We start from the raw sequence: 18,823 nt of genomic DNA on the forward strand, positions 1-18,823 counted from the left end.
AAGAAAGAATATGCCCATAATACTTCCCTTTAATGAAATGTCTGAGGTGATAAATTGTTGCCGTGTGTTTCTCTTTCAACAATGGAACAAATTCTTCTGCTAGAAAATTACAATCCATCATTCTACCATCAAGGGCTGTGGCAAGGGGCATACAACTATGAGGACCCCTATAAGATGTGACCATCCATAGTCCGAGTTCAGGCTTCACAACTGCCCCAACGTACCACATGCATGATTCATCGCTGCATTTCACAGACAGTCTACTTGTGGTCGACCTACTAGTCACAAAGTTTCTGTTATGCTTTGCGGCGTAAATTGTTAATGCACGTCTCACCGCATCTTTATTAGCAAAAATCAACCCTTTCGCAAAATTCATGTCTGCATTCCAAGAACCAAATGATTGCTGAACAACTTCAGGATCAACCATATTTTCCCAAGTATTTTCATAAAATGATGAGGCAGGAGGTTCATAAACGAGGGCCGTATTTGTAACATGCTGAACTCTAGCATTAGCGTCCTCATCATCTTCATCACATTCAGCCATATCATCAACATGAGGAATGTGAGTAATTTCATGGTCATCAAGACCCCTGTCAAAGTCACCATCGTCAATCCTCTCTTCATACTCATCTCTATCCTCACAATCTTCCCTAGAACAGTCTTCGTCTTCATCTTCATCTTCAACTACTGGAACTGTAGAGGATTCACCTCGATGTGTACAAAATTGATCTTCATATCTATTTCCAGGTTCACTCTCAATTGTTACTGGTGTCTCTTGAAAAGGGGGTGTATAGCCTCCCAATGTGGTGCATTGATCATCTAGGACTGCAAACTGTAGAGATGTAGTTGTTTGTACAATTTCGTCTTCTACGCCGACTTCTGCACGAGGCTCCAAAGTGACATATAACTCAAAATCTGCTGCTTGTTTCCATTTGTCCATCTTACTAAACATGAATTTCACATGTTTGTCATCTGTTATCGCCATATATCTGTAATTAATGCATTGATTGAGGACTTCATATGGAGAACGGAAAGTAATATGTATGTCATGCAAAGCAGGGTTCACTTGCAACTCTTCCATAATTTTTACTTTCAGCTCATTCAGGGTCTTTAGCTTACGGCGTATCATCATATAGTAGCACTGGATACCCGGACCTTGAAATGAGGCTCCATCATAAGGGTTGGCATTGCTAAGGGGTCCACCGTAGTATATATTTATATAGATCATTGTCAACCTATAGATCATCAAGTGCAATTGTGTTAGTGACAAATTTATAACGCTCAATCAACATCAATCACAAAACTTTGCGTATGAAATGCCAACAATACTAACCTCAACCAAATTTGCATATACTCACCTTTAGTAATCTTACAAAAATAGTCATTACCAATTTCATATTCTTTAAAAATTCTAAATCATTCTAGGGGCATGACTTTCAAAACCCATTCAAATAAGTTATGATGAACAAAAATATTATATACCAACCAGTTATCCATTGAAATCTCTGTTACAAATCTTAAACAAATATATCTTGAAATAATTTATGGTAAAAAGACTACTATCTTAGGTATCAAACTCATAATGTTATGATATATCCATGAGAAAGACCTAAAAGTACTAAATATTCCTAACAATTGATCACAATATTTAGTACTAAATATTCCCAATAATTAATCACAATATTAATTTTTTTTTTAACTTAGCATATTATCACAATATTTACACTAACAAACAAAACAAATATTCCCATATGTTGTAATAACATAATAATCACAATATTTGGTACTAAATATTCCCAATAATCACAATATTTGTAGTTATTTTCTAAAAAAACCCTAATGACTCCATTCTTTTTGCCAATATCTAATCCCCTAAAATCCTAAAGGGCTATGGAAATGGACAGCGTTTGCTCTCTTTCTATTTTTAAAGTCTGCTCCTTTTTTCCTAACTTGGAATGTTACAAATGGTAATAACACCAAATATTTGTAAATTTTTCACAAACTATACGTGCTCGTGCTGCACCATCCTTACACATTCATTCATGGTCATGGTCATGACCATTTCATGTTACAATTTTACTGTTGCAACTTCCTTAAAAAAAATAAAAAATAATTGGATTTATAAGATTTTGAGCTTCGAACCTTTAGCCAAAAAAGTTTTATATATTCTCTTAAATGAAAAAATAAAAATAAAAAGGAAAAAATTGCATATCTAGAGTACTCAAATTTTCACATAATAATCACAATATTTGGTACTAAATATTCCCAATAATCACAATATTAACTTTCTTAAAAAAAAACTTAGCAAATAATTTAATCACAATATTCACACTAACAAAAAAAAAAAAAAAAAAAAAATTCCCCAATATGTTGTAATTTAATCAAAATATTTACACTAACAAAAAAAAAATTCCCCAATATGTTGTAATTTAATCACAATTATTTACTAAATATTCCCAACAATTAATCATTAAATTACTACTCATTATAGATATTTTTTCTTAAGTAGATTTATGATCTTATATAAATGTGTTATAACATTAATTTAAAAAAAAAATAGCAAATAATCACAATATACTAACAAATAAATTAATCACACTATTTACACTAACAAATAAGAAAAACAAAACATTTCCTAATATGTTCTAAATTTTTCTTTAAAAAAAACCTAGCAAATAATCACAATATACTAACAAATAAATTGATCACAATATTTACACTAACAAATAAGAAAAAACAAAACTTTTCCTAATATGTTCTAAATTTTTCTTTAAAAAAAATCTAGCAAAATAATCACAACATTGTAAAAATATTACCTGAGAATGTTGTGTGATGAGTGTTCTGTGAGTGAGTTGAATATAGAGACTGTGAGTTGAAAGAGTGTTCAAGAGAACTTATATTCACAATACAGAGAGAGCATATAGAGACTGAGTTGAAAGAGTTGAAAGAGTGTTTAAGATAACTTATATTCACAATACAGAGAGAGCATATAGAGACTGAGTTGAAACAGTTGAGAGAGCATATAGAGACTGAGTTTCTGATATTCCAATACAACTTATTCCCACGGCAAGAGAGAGAACTTATTGGAGCTGGGACCCACAGACACATGGAGGGCTGGGGACTGAAGCTGCTGTGGGGGAACTGTGATGCCCACGTGAAAGCTGCTGTGGGATGGGAGTGTTGCTGTTTGATGGAACTGATGGTGGTTTATAAAAGGAAATCGAGTCCAAAGGACTCGGTTCCTAAGCCTGAAAAACGAGTTCGTTAAACTCGACTTCTAAGGCTGGAAATCGAGTCCAATGGACTCGGTTTCCAGGCTTTGAAACCGAGTGCAAGGGACTCGGTTTCCATGCTTTAAAACCGAGTCCTTTGGACTCGTTTTCCAGCCTTAGAAGTCGAGTTCTTTTAACTCGATTTCTAGCAATAATAAACTAATAAACCCAGGAAATCGTGGATACTGAACTCGAGTTGCTATATTCCAAATTAGTTTCAAACGTTTCCTAACTAATGAAATAGTTTCGGTTTCAAGGTTATTTTCTAAAAAATCCCCACTCATCTAGTACTAGTAGTTTGAACTTTGAACTCTGAAGCAAAGATCATGACACACATTCGCTTCATTTCCACAAGTACCGTTCAGTCAGCAGCGAGTCCCAACGAGTTAACTCGAAGGATTGAGTTAACTCCATGGGATCTCCAGCTGCTCTTAGTTGATCATATCCAAAAGGGTATCCTTTTCTTCAAACCTACACCTTCACAAGAAAAAGAACTAAAGGGTAGTAGTGTGATTGATCACCTAAAAACCTCTCTGTCCCGCACATTAGATATATTCTACCCTCTTGCTGGTCGCCTTGTCATGGTAGAAAACGATGATGACAAAACCAGATCTTTCTTTGTTGACTGCAATAATCTTGGAGCCCAGTTTGTTCATGCAATGGTAGATGATCTCACTGTGGCAGATATCCATGATCCCATATATGTTCCAGACATTGTCAACTCCTTCTTTCTGTTGAATGGCGTATTGAACTACGAAGGCATTTCCAAGCCATTGTTGGCTGTGCAAGTTACTGAGCTTGCTGATGGTATCTTCATCGGTTGCACTGCAAACCACAGTGTAGTGGATGGCAGTTCATTCTGGCATTTCTTTAACACTTGGTCTGAAATATCTAGAGGTAACAATAGTCCCACATCACAATCTCCTCCAATTTTCCAACGCTGTTTCTTTGATGGTATTATCGATTTCCCCATTCATGTACCTTTCCATCCCAATGAAATCTCTAATGAGAAGTCCATTCCCCCACCTCTCAAACAAAAAGTTTTTCATTTTTCAAAGAAGAAAATTGCACAACTCAAGCAAAAGCTAATGCAGAAATGGGCACCAACAATATCTCGTCCCTTCAAGCAGTCCTTGGTGTTCTTTGGCGATCTGTGGTTCGCAATAGGCGTTGTAGTGCTAATCAAGAGGTTCATTACCGCGTAATTGTGGGAATGAGGCAAAGAATACAACCACCATTACCAGAAGAATACTTAGGAAATGCGGTTTTATTTGGGAAAGTAATGGCTACCGTAGACAATCTTCTTGAGCACGGGCTAGGATGGGTGGCTTGGCAGATAAATAAAAAGATTGCTTCTCAAACAGCAGAAGAGGTGAAGAAGTTTATAGAGGATTGGGTAAAAGCCCCAAACATACCAACACTCAGTGGATTAGCAAGTAATGCATTGCTGACAGGAAGCTCGCCGCGATTCAATGTGTACGGTAATGACTTTTTCTGGGGAAGGCCTATTGCTGTGCGAAGTGGCGTTGGCAATAAATTTGATGGAAAGTTAACCGTGTTTCCTGGGGTAGAAGAAGGAAGCATGGATTTTGAAGCTTGTCTTTCGTCTGAGATATTGGAGGCTATGGCAGACGATGCAGAGTTCATGGAGGCTTTAGCCTCATAATTAAATTTTGTTATGGACCTTCTTTGTCATCTTTGACATGGAAATTACAAGAGCTTCTAATAAATGTTGTTGGTGATATTCCACTTTCTAAAAAAGAGTTGATGGAAAACTTAATGGTAGTGTTGTCCTGTGTGAAAGTTAATGACCTGTTTGGCGACATGAAAAAGGGGCAGCACACCCATTGACACATCAGGCGAATTGATAATTTTGTTCCTTGGATAGAAGAAACTCCATCATGTATTGAATCTTTTGTATTTTACTTTTAGGGTGCTTTGTTTTCATCCGCTTCTTTATAAAACTCTCTTATTTCCCATCAAAATAAATAAATAAATAAAGTAGTGTTTTTTGTTTTTATTTTCAGTTTCAATTGGACCTACCTTAAAAAAAACTTGGTTGGATTAACAATTTATACTCAATTTTCATTTTCAGTATCTTAAAAAGTTGAATTTGAATACGAAAAATGAAAACATAGTTTTTAATATTTTTAATTTCATAGAGAATGAATACAGTGGTAATTGTGAAAATATTGTGAAAATGCAAAGTCCCACTTGATTGATGTGAGTGTGTAAGTGAAAAAAGTAACTTAAAAAAAAAAAAAAAATGTCAAACCTGATGAATTTTATACCCAAATTATTTGTTTAAACTAACTTACCAAACATCTTTCTATGTAAAAATGAATTTATCTTTTTCTATATTTAATTAAAGAATTTAAATTAAAAAAAAAAAAAAAAAAAGAGAGAAAATGAAAACTGGAATTAGACAGAGATTGCTGTTTGAGAGTGCTGGAGAAGTCCATTATAACCTTATACAGCATGCAGGGATTCAAGCACCACAGGCACAGAGTTGGACGGTGCATGAACTTAAGTGGTAATTGAGTTATTAGCAACTTTCCATAAGCCATCTGTAAAAGACGTCATTTTGGACATAGAAATAGAAAAATGAAATGACGTTTTTGGCAAATTAACGGCAAATATGACATACTGTATTCGAGAGGGAAAATTGTAAGTTTTGAAATACAATGGATCAATTTAGAATCGTCCCAAACTTATCGGGTATAAAGTATAAATATATCATTAACTCAAAAAATTGACATCACATTGCATTTTTATTTTTTATTTTTTGATTTTTTGCCAGGCATAATGGGAGGGGGAGTTTGAATCTTGAAAATCTTTATTGAAAACACCCAAGAGATGTTAGTTAAGTTACATGGCTTTGACGATGTTGCATTGCATATAAAAAATAAAGCATAGTTTATTTGACACACTATCACACATAATACTCACACTTACCAGAAACAAAGAACAATGTAATTTGAAGTCATGATTTTGAATGTGCATTATTACCTATCAGTAACAGTAAGTACGATTATCAAGAGGCAAGATTATTGAAAGTTAGGATTTCCCAAAAAAGTAAACCAATACTAAATAGATTTGTCGAGGGTCCATTTTCTCTGTGAACATGTGGCAACACAACACTCGCTCATCAACGCCCATAAAGTCTTGTTACCTGAATATATTAAGGGTCCATTTGGTTGGAAAGATTTTATAGAGGATAGAAAATGTAGGAGAGAAAAGTGGGTAAAAAATATTTTTGATACGTGTTTGGTTGGAGAGAGGAATGGAGAAAAAATTGATGGGCCTGGGAGTTTTCTCCTTGGCCCCACCAAAATGTTTTCTTTCCAAAATGGGGAGAAAACTAAGAGGAAAACTCTCACTGTATGAAGTAGACAAAATACCCATGTGTAAGGGCACATGGGTTTGTTGTTTTGTTGCCAGTTTTGGCTTTTTTTGTGGTTATTAAAAAAAAAGAATTCAGTCTATTTGTTTTGCGTTTTTTTATTTTTTTTCCTTCTTCTTCTTTTTTTTTTTTTTTTTTTTTGTTTTTGTATTTCTTTTTGTGCCTTTTCCAGTACTTCTCATTATTTTATTATTTTTTTTTTTTTTGTGCTCATCTTCCTTTGGCTTGTGCTCCTTTAAAAAAAATTTAAGTGTCCATACACAATTTTCTTACTAAAAAAATGTGTTACTTTTTGTTTTATTTAATGAAGATATAATTGTGAATTTATACTAATTTTATTTTTCATCCTCTCATTTTTTCTCTCAACCAAATTTTAATTTTTTTTTTCCATCCTTCCAACCAAACACACATAAGAAAAAATTAAATTTTTTCTATCTTCCCACAATTTGCTATCATCCTACTTTTCCACCTCTCCAATCAACCAGACCTAAGTTTAGTTGAAACATACCAACTGCCAATTTGAAATCAGAAATCCATCTAAGTGGCCTTCAAAGTTCAAAAGTCCAAGTATTTTCCACTTCTCCAATTGGGCCTTGTGCTTGTAAACTTTTACTCCACGAAAATAGGCTCTCAACTCATTGATTTCTACTTCCTGGATTAGGCTTCAATTTCCCTCCTTCATCATTGAAATAGATTAAAAATTCCTTCTATTTGCTTTGATTGTACTCTTGACTATATTATAAAAGATTTTTTTTATATAATCTTTTTATGGTAATTATTGTTTTTTTGGTTGTAGTTGAATCAAAATAAGGGGAAAATTATTGTGTACTCACGGAGTACCATAAATGCATACTCCCTCCTCTCACATGAATGATGGATCCCACTAATTAAATTCATGGTGGGACCCACCATTCATGTGAAAGGGGGAGTACGCATTTATGGTACTCCGGAAGTACCTAATAATTTTCCCAAAATAAGATTATGTTAGATCTGCATAATTAGTAGTTGTTGCATCTTTATCATTATCACAAGTTTAAGATAGAGATTACCCTCATCAATAGTTGTTGCATATTCTTCATTGTCAAACTTGATCATCTTGACAAACCTTTTATTTATCTGATTGTATCACATATATTTATTTACTTATGTATTCTATTTTATTGTAAGATTTTTTTTATCTTTTGATATAAATTAACTAGCTAGTATGTTAGCCAAACCGCTTGCTTCTTCAATTTTTTTAATCTTTTACTTTGCCTCCAACACTATCATAATTGGTTGTCTCTTTAATGGCATGTACTGTCTCCATCGCTCTCTCTCTCTCTCTCTCTCTCTCTCTATATATATATATATATATATATATATATTGTTTTATAGGATCCAAGCAAGAAAGAGTTTAAGATGCTTGCTGTGTCACTCTCTCAAATTTTTTACAATATAAACAACTTGCGGTATTGAAGTAATTAATGAATATTTTATATTAATAGTTATTTGTTAATAGGTGATTGACAACTTTAGAATATGAAAAGTTTTAGGTGAAATGGGTAACTTTAATTTTGTTAATTTTTGCTTTCTAAATTACTAATAGTAATTTATCGTGTTAAATTGGTATACATTAATTAGCTACAATGTTGTAATGTTATTTATTTTTTCTTTCTAATTTGTGAGGTTTAATTCAAATAATTTTGAATAAGTCCTCTGAAATAAAATTCAATACAAAATTTTTTTTGTTAGGGACTCTGTAAGGCTAAGGGAAGTTTGAAGATAATATAAGTTTTGGCCTCATATAATATACTTATATTGTGAGCTTTAGTTGCTACAAGTAGTATTGTAATAATTTAGATATGAAACTCTAGATGTAACACAAACAGGTAAGGATCGACATTCACTAATATTTGTCTTTTAACTTAAATGGTATTTTGCATTCCTTAGAGTTCATATTTAGTAATTTTCCTGTGCATTGCACGGATTAGCAACTAGTTGCACATAGTTTTGGATCATCTCATACAAGCTCTACAAGACACGCATTTCATCTAAATATATTTACTCATCTTCTATGGGACAATTAGAAATGCAAAAATGACTTGCAATCATAATATAAAAATAGAATGTAGAATATGATTGTGAACTAAATTTTTATGATTTTATTTTTATTTGGTTGTCTATAACCCAATAACCCTTTGAAGATCTTTTTTTTTTTTTTTTTTATTCGTCCTTCCATATCTTAAGTGTTAAATCCTTCCATATCTCGAAAAACCGAATTGTCCACACTCCTTAGGCCTACAAACCTTCTCCCAACTAATTCAATTAATAAGATTTTCATCTTGCGCTATTGCCCCCACTAATATGAACATATTATACGTTGTAGATCTTTACACAATCCAAATGTCACCATGAAGCAACTAATGATATATGTAGGTAGGGATTGAAAAACAGAAATCTCATTTAATCCAATCATTAACATTACTCATATCCAATTTCACAATCATATTACCTTGCTTGCTTTCCATATCTTCGAGCTAACACTAAGTGTAATAATTAAAAAGCAATGAAAGCATTATTCGTATTAAAATGTCCAATGTATAAAAGCATTTTGTAAGGTAGAAGTAACAATGGAGAGATAAACCTTCAATGGGTTGTAAGGAGGATCTTTTGTAACGAGTTCAAAGTTCAAACAAATATATAATAAGATAAGTTCATAGGATGAATCTCAATAATGTTTCTACTTTGTAGGGTATGAAACTTCATAGATTAAAGCTATTAAGCTCCATTTAGTACGCAAGTTTAAACACATATTTTTAGTTTTTAAACAACATTACATGTATTTTTACACACTTTTTCACCCACGTATGTCTAAAAAAAATTGAAAACTGTTGTTTAAACATATGTACCAAACAGGCCCTATATATATATATATATATATATATATATGTTGAATTTACCTTAGGGAGTAGATGGATACAAATAATCTTCAGCCAAAAAAAAAAATTGGCTACAAATAATTATCTACAATGGTCGTTCAGTAACATCTCTTCCTACAACAGAGTACAGACCACATTAGGATTTCAATCCTCTACATCCTCAAATATCTAATAAATGCTAAAATATCAATTTCCAATAAATTGAAAGACAACTTTAAAGTAATTTTTGTATCTTCTTCCTTTGTTGTTCTTACATTCATTTGAAGTACCACTAATATAAGTTTGTCAATAAAACATGTTGAGAAATGTATTACGTCATGTAGAAGTTAGATATCAAATTTGTAATTTTGCTATATTAAAAAAAATGCACTTCTCAAGCTAAATGTTTTTGTCAATTTCTATAATAGAGTCAAAAACTTTCTTATCTATGTAGAATTCCCATCCAAACTTGAGATTATATTCATTCAATTATATTTGGAAAACAAATGTTTTTCCATTCAAATTTTTTACTTGCAAAGGTAGGTTGATTTTAGATTGTTGTCATGATACCCATTGAAAAAGCATAAAACAAAGCAAAAATAAAAAAACCCCTTTCACAATCATCAAACAATAATATTTTAAACTAAAATAAATAATTATTCATAAAACATTCATTAAAAAAGACATTTTATATTATTTACAATCCATATAAAATAATAGAATTTGTTAATGCAACCGGAATTGAATCTGATTCTTTTTTTAAGATCAAAGATAGAAAGAATCAATTTCTCAATATGCAGCTCTTTATCCTTTTTTTTAACTTGATAAGTGCAACTCTTGATCTAACTTATTGTTTAATGGGCAAAGACAAAGCAAATAGTTTTTTTTTTTTAAATGCATTCAGAAATATCTTAGAAATGCGAATCCTTCTACAATCCATGCAAAGTCAATCACTATGCAGTGTTTTATTATTCATCCGTCCTGCAAAAGACCAGAACATAACAATATCACTAAGCTATCCATCAAAACCCATTTGTTCTATAGATTGACATGCACAATTCAAATTCCCTTCTCACTTCTTTAAAGTAGTAGCACATTAAGAATAAATATTTATATGAGCAATCAAACTTAAGACGACATTTTTAATTTGGTACGTACAAACATGTAAATATGAAATTTCAAGTTTAATTTGCATTCAGTAGCATATGATTGCAGAATCCTTGAAAGTGATGTGCACAACTTTTTTTTTTATAAGATTGCAGCATGTGATTGCATTCATTCAAATCCAGCATGTTAATACTCCAACTTTCTTCATCATCTTCTTCAAACAGACCTTCATCCTCTTTTATGATTTTAGAATAATTACCTCTGTAAAAAAAAAAAAAAATTACATTTTAAATTTTTTTACATCTGTTGACTGTATGGGCAAATCTTTGCTAAGTAGGTGCAAGATACTGCTTCTGCTACTGGAGTCAGCAATTATCCAGATGAACAGGTAATTCATAGAGTTTTTTCCCCTCTCTCAGTAGATAGCAGTGATGCTTATTTTTATACATTTCATACAGGATATTGACATCATTGTGACATACAGTGATACGTCTGGTGCTATTCGAATTAGTAGGGTGAAAATGAGGGACCTATTTGCTTCCTGGTTATGGGAAAACCCTATGGATGTTCACCATGACCAGTCAACAAGTTCTGAGGTACTCCAATTTGATTTTAACATTGATTCTTTTTCAGATAGCAATAATGTACGTGGAAGTACTTAATCATACCAAAGCTGAGATAGTTTGAATAATTATGAGAACCATATAGATTATATATAGAACTTCATCTTTGATCTCACATTAGGATTCCTATCCTTGATATGAAACATAAAATCACGAAATGGAAAATATAAATCAAATTTAAATTAAAATTAAAATTAGGATTTTAATCCTCTACATCCTCAAATATCCAATAAATGCTAAAATTTCAATTTCCAATAAATTGAAAGACAACTTTAAAGTACTTTTTGTATCTTTCTTCCTTTGTTGTTCTTACATTCTTTTGAAGTACCACTAATATAAGCTCGTCAATAAAACACGTTGAGAAATGTATTACGACATGTAGAAGTTAGATATCAAATTTGTAATTTTGCTATATTAAAAATATATGCACTTCTCAAGCTTAAATGTTTTTGTCAGTTTCTATAACAAAGTCAAAAACTTTCTTAACTATGTAGAATTCCCATCCAAACTTGAGATTATATTCATTTAATTATATTTGGAAAACAAATGTTTTTCCATTCAAGTTTTCTACTTGCAAAGGTAGGTCGATTTAGATTCTTGTCATGATACCCATTGACAAAGCATAAAACAAAGCAAAAATAAAAAACCCCCTTTCATAATCATCAATCAATAATATTTTAAACTAATATAAATAATAATTCATAAAACATTCATTAAAAAAGACATTTTATATTATTTACAATCCATATAAAATAATAGAATTTGTTAATGCAATTGGAATTGAATCTGATTCTTTTTTTTTTAAGATCAAAGATAGAAAGAATCAATTTCTCAATATGCAGCTCTTGATCTTTTTTTTTTAACTTGATAAGTGCAACTCTTATCTAACTTATTGTTTAATGGGCAAAGACAAAGCAAATAGTTTAAAAAAAAAATGCATTCAGAAATATCTTAGAAATGTGAATCCTTCTACAATTCATGCAAAGTCAATCACTTTTATTATTCAACCGTCCTACAAAAGACCAGAACATAACAATATCACTAAGCTATCCATCAAACCCCATTTGTTCTATAGATTGACATGCACAATTCAAATTCCCTTCTCACTACTTTAAACTTTAAAGTAGCAACACATCAAGAATAAATATTCATATGAGCAATCAAACTTAAGGTGACATTTTTATTTTGGTACATGCAAACATGTAAATATGACATTTCAAGTGTAATTTGCATTTAGCAGCATGTGATTGCAAAATCCTTGAAAGTGATGTGCACAACTTTTTTTTTATAAGATTGCAGCATGTGTCATTTAGATCCAGCATGTTAATACTCCAACTTTCTTCATCACCTTCTTCAAATCATGTGGCTTCTTATAAATAGGTCTTTGACCATGGGGTAGCCCTAACTTTACCCACCAATCTTCATTTCTAGTTGGCCACCAAGGTGGCGGAGCTCCCTTTTCTAGCAAGTACTTCCTTTGAGGGGGGTCATAGTGTTGCATTTAAGAAGACAAAAGTGACCCAAGAGTAGAATCTTGCAAGTCTTGGAGAATGCTTTTAGAGTTCCCATTCTAATTATTTTCTGCCTCACTCATGGCAAAGCATTTCGCTTCATACTTGGCTATGGCTGCTGGCCCATTCTTATCAAACTGCACCTTTTCTTTCCACCAAGCTCTAATGTTGTCAGAAGCATGACTAACTGGCTTACCCTTCTTAGGAATTATACCAAAGACAAAGCTGAGAGCTTTGCAAACTTCCATCAGCTTTAGCATATTCTTGAGAATCCCATCCTATGCTCTACTTCCTCCGACCTTGATCTCAGTGGTCTGCTTGGTTTTTGCAAACTTCCATCAGCTTTAGCATATACTTGAGAATCCCATCCTATGCACCACTTCCTCCGAGCCTGATCTCAGTGGTCTACTTATTGGGCTTCTGCTTCTCTGCAGCTTGTTAGGCTGCAATCTTCTGTCTTTCCTTAAGCCTCTTGAGTTTGATACGATCCTTCCACATTCACCTTTCCAATTCTTCTACTTCAATCTCTTCATCACTCACATCTTTATCCACTATGTCGTCACACTTTAATTAAGTCATCAACTTCTAAATCCAAACTGTCGCCCAATGTGTCATCAACCAGCATAAGGTGGTCCATTGAATCAAATTACAACAACTCTCTGGTTGATGAGAAAAAAGCTTGGAAAAAAACAAAACAAAATCTTTAATCTTACTACTTATTTTGTTTCAATCCCCAAGCTATACAACCACTCTAGGACTAAAACGAAAAGTTGTACCAAGCTCCCTAATAGCACAAGGTTCTGTTACATTGACCATCAAAATCAAACTATAGTCAAAAACCCAAATTAATTTTCTATTCCAACCTTATCTCAAAAACCAAACAAAACATAATTATTGCTAAAATCTTATGAATTCACATATATTGTGCCAAATAGCCCCTTTCTTTATTCAATCAAGCCCATCTTCCCGATGACACCAAACCTATAAAAATCCCTAAAAAGTCTTAGATTACAACAATTCAAATATTAATATACAAGACCCAGCATCCTATAATAGATTTATAAACAAATCCACATCTCAAAAAAAATTGATATATAAAACCCCAATTCTCAGAATTTCCAAAAACTGAATCTTTTAAACAAATAGAAACGAATCAAACTCAAATTCTACAAAATTATTAAATTACATGTAAAAATAGGTCCACAACAGATTCAATTCAAAGGACCATATTAAGTTATACAACAATTTCAATAGCCATAAAACAAAGTGGTTGACAAATGACAGAAAAAGTTATACTGTTAGATGTTCGTTGAAATCACACAGGATAAGACCCAACCCAAATACTTACACACAAAAGTGACAGAAAATATTTACACATACCTACACAAATAGTCATTGAAATCACACAGGAGAAGACCCAACCCAAAAATCTAGGCTCACACAATGCATGCAACGTAAATAAACTCAAAATCTTTAAATTAATCCCTATCTAACAAAAAAAAAAAAAAAAAAAAACATTGACGCAAGCCAAACAACCAGACAGCAGAGCAAGCTCTGCATCATTCTGTATAGCATATTGTAGCTTAAGCTGCAAATTGCAACCTCCATATACAACACAAAGACTGATATTGTTACAGCAAATGAAAACCCAAATTACAGCAAAATCACTTGTACAAAACTATACAGATGAATCCAATCCATTCCATTACTTGGACTTAAGGGATATTAGAATTGAGACTCCAATTCCTGCATAAGGCTCTATCAAGAATTGAGTCATCATAAATGGGGCCACTCTCCACTCTATTAAGTAGAGTAGATGGAAAAATGAAATAGTAAAACAATGAAATTAGAGACTTTTTTTTTCTTTTTCTTTTTTTTTTTTTTTTTTTTGCTTTTGGTAAACAAAATTATAGACATTACTTATCATGCAAAATGGAAAAATCCAAGACAAGAAAAGGAAAAAAGAATATGATACTTCCTACTTAACTTAGTCAAGGCAGCTAGGATAAGGAAAAGTTTGTTTTCTTTATAATAATAGAATCCTTGCCCTACATAATTTTAAGCTGATTTTGGTGTTCTTTTATTATGCATACTTTATATCAAGAATAGCATATTGCATCAGGAATTTGTAAAAAAGGATTTTTTGTAGTCTATGAAACTTAGACTGTATGAGGTTTTTTTTTAGTGTTTGAGTTTGGGCAAATGAAAATTTTATAGATCTGAAAAATTATGCATATGTTTCCTAAAATTTCCTATGGATCTAAGTAGACCCTTAATATTGTCCAAGATTGTTTCACATAAATTCTCCCAATAATCTAAGCTAGACAAATATATCATTGCATAAGTCTTGCATTGTGTTATGCTGAGAAAGAAAATAATGACTTTGGCAGAAGGAGAAATTTAAATACCTGAACTTGTTTGCAGGTAAAAAAATTTCTCACCACTCCCCAATTGGATAATCTTCAAATAACCCTATAGGCACATTCAAAATTTGGGAATTACACTTGGAAATAAACAGGGAAAAAAATTAAGAAATCTATAAAAGAAAAGAGAGAGTAGAAGATGGACTAACCACATTGTTTTTGTATTACCATTGCGCAAACAAATCTGGAGCTTCTCTTATTTGGTTTGTCATCACATGCATCTCTTGAATTTCGATCCTTTGCAGCTGAAGAGAACAGAACATTCTATTTTATTATTACTTCTTAAAGTATAACTGGAAATTTAAGAGAGAGAGAGAGAGAGAGAGAGAGAGAGAGAGAGAAACTGAATGTGAATTTGGCAATCTTGATAATTGTTTGGTTGATTCAATATGAGAAAACTTATGGCCGGGATCTGTCTTGGACCAACCTACGCAGCTAGGGACGAATTTTAATAGCGTCAATACCGAAACATCGAATATGGGAAATTTTGGACCACTCTGATTCACTTTTTATTAATTTGGGGCAACCACTCATATCATATGGGAAATAAGTCTGCAAACTATTCAGCCTCTCTCATTAAACAATATCTACATAAACCCATATATGACCCACAACACAAAAGAGGTAGAACTCCAATTGAAAAACCCAGTTGGCGTATCCACACAACAGCACTACACGAAGAAATCAGAATCACCCTAGCCCATATATGACCCACAATACAAAAGAGATAGAGCTCCAATTAAAAAACGCAGCAATCAAAAATTCAACATCCTAAAAAAAAAATCAAATACAAAGAAAAATCAACATAACAATCATCTATATCACAACACGAAAGAGGCAGTCACAAGAATGGAGCACAGATACCTGAACTGAATCATCCACCTTTTGTCAATATTAATATATTTTAAGGAGAGGAAGAGACAAAGGAGGGAAGACAGAGAGACTGCTGTTACAAGCTAGCGTTAGCAAAAGCTGAAGGGTTGTCGTTGAGGAATTGAAACCGTTGAAAATTTAACGCTGATGAAGGGTTGCCGTTTAAAAAGTGGGGAGACAGAAATCGTGAAACATAGTAAACCAAAAGGTTAGGAGACAGAAAGGGAATTTGAAACCGTGAGACAAGCTTGGGCTTGGGCTTGAGCTTTATTGTGGAATTAAGGGCGATTTTGGCCCATTAGCATTGATTTTTAAAATATTTAGGCCCGAAACACTGTTTGGGAAATATATAGCAATATACCACTTTTTTAGGTACTCGAGCTTGCCAAGCTCGAGTACCATGTTTTTTTAATCCACTATCGACCCATATTCAAGGAGCCCTATAGTGGCGTTTTTAAGCCCTATAGTGACGTTTTCGGGGGCCTATAGCGGCGTTTTCCTGCAAAATTTTTTTTACAAGTCCCCATAACAGGTTAAGGGGCCCTATAGTGGCGTTTTTAAGCCCTATAGTGACGTTTTTGGGCCCTATAGCGGCGTTTTCCTGTAAAATTTTTTTATAAGTCCCATAACAGGTTCAAGGGGCCCTATAGTGGCGTTTTTTGGCCCGAAAACGTCACTATAGGGCTTAAAAACGCCACTATAGGGCTCCTTGAATATGGGGCGATAGTGGATTAAAAAAACATGGTACTCGAGCTTGGCAAGCTCGAGTACCTAAAAAAGTGGTATATTGCTATATATTTCCCAAACAGTGTTTCGGGCCTAAATATTTTAAAAATCAATGCTAATGGGCCAAAATCGCCGGAATTAAGGCTATAAAGATTGGGCTTTATATTGGAGAGAAGGTTGAGAATTATTGTCATTTTTTTAGTATTTTAAAATTTAGAAAAATTATTTTAAAATTATAGGAGAAATTCAAGAAAAAAAATATGGTAATGACATGGTTGCTGACATGGCTCAATGATATAGATTAATCGCAGATCCATGCGATGCATGGAAATAGATAATTTTATTTTAGTTATGATATTAAATATAATTTGTTTTATAAATTTTGTGGAAAATAATATTTAAAATAATTTTTCATTTATCTATCTCAAAAAATATATCATCATTTTATTATTTGGATTTATTTGATTGATATTATTCATTTTTTAGGCAGTCCATATTTTGATAAATTATGTTATCATTCTTATATTTTCCTAATTTGTTTTTCTTGTACAACTAAACTATTTGAGTTTCAAATATTTTATTCAAAATTTTCATTCTCTTAAGAACAAATTATTTTATTTATAATTTTCCTTATTGTAGGACTAGTTTCGAACTATTGATTGAGTTTTATTTACTAATATAAATACATGAGATAGGAATTGCATATTTCTTAGACATTCCTAAGAGACTATACAATATTATAAATTTAATATTTAAAATAATATGTAGGAAAAAAGTAGACTTTATATCTAAAATTGAATACTTCACCTATCGAAATGAAAGAAAATAATATGTATAAAAACAGAAAGAGAACATGATTAAAAATATTTTTTTGACTACATACACTTTTATTTATTAAGATTTAATTGTCTTTAACTGGATCTTCATATCGTATTTTTGTTACTACGTTCTTGTTGAGCCTTCTCATCCGTTACATCATTAGCCACATCATTATTCTTTTATTATTTATTTTTTACTTTTAATTTTTTGACAATATTTAACATATAAATATATTGGCTTTAAAAATTCTTAGACAGTTTTAACTTTACATATTCATTTACATTAATTTTGATGTTATAACTAAATAATAAATCAATGAAAAGTTAAAATTAAAATATGGGGAAATTACAGTTGTGGGGACATTAGAAGGCTTTTGTCCGCTTTGGGGAGCCAGTCCCTCACGGTTTTGTCCTCGTCCCCGAGTGTGGTTGGGGGATTTTTGCCATGAAGTGTGTAGTAGTGGTACACTCTTGGTTGCTCCAGAAGCTTATAAACCTTGAGTGGGAGGGTTCTCTAACCGATGTGGGACAAAGGTGAGCCTAGGTGTCAATCACTTCATGGCAAAAATCCCCCAACCACACTCGGGGACGAGGACAAAACCGTGAGGGACTGGCTCCCCAAAGCGGACAAAAGCCTTCTAATGTCCCCACAATAAGATTGCAGATGAAAAACGTTCCAGTTCTGAGTTAAAACCCAAGAAGAAAAGATGGGAAATAGTTAAAATTTTCCTAGAAATTTATTATTTATTCTACAACACACAATCCCCTTAACAATTTTGTGTCTTCACTATTCATATACAGCAAGAGACTAATCAGGCCTTGGACAGGGGGGGGGGGGGGGAATTTGTTTGTTTTTTTTTTTTTGAGTAATAGAGGGAGTGATTGTTAACTATACTGAATTACAAACAACTCATTTTTGTAATATTATTATTATTATTATTATTATGCTCACATCCAAAGTTGAATCTTCTAACCTGATATGCTTAACAGTTAAAGACTATCATGCAAACAAGCAGAAGGCTCCCTAATTAATTATAGTTTCATCCAACAAAATACAAATTTTGTCTTTATTGGAGTTTCAGACCCAAGTGCAGAATGGTTCATCAACAAAGATTTAAGGGCCAGTTAATTTTATCCAACTAGAGTTTTGGCCTTTCCAATAAAATGATA

At 32.4% G+C, this 18,823-nt stretch overlaps 1 pseudogene; it reads left to right on the plus strand.

Annotated features, from left to right (window-relative positions):
• Positions 1-3,555: 3,555 nt before the first annotated feature.
• LOC126693280 (uncharacterized acetyltransferase At3g50280-like) lies at positions 3,556-5,292 on the plus strand (annotated as a pseudogene).
• Positions 5,293-18,823: the final 13,531 nt, after the last annotated feature.

Source organism: Quercus robur, chromosome 7 (genome assembly GCF_932294415.1).
Source record: "Quercus robur chromosome 7, dhQueRobu3.1, whole genome shotgun sequence".
NCBI classification, from domain to species: Eukaryota; Viridiplantae; Streptophyta; class Magnoliopsida; order Fagales; family Fagaceae; genus Quercus; species Quercus robur.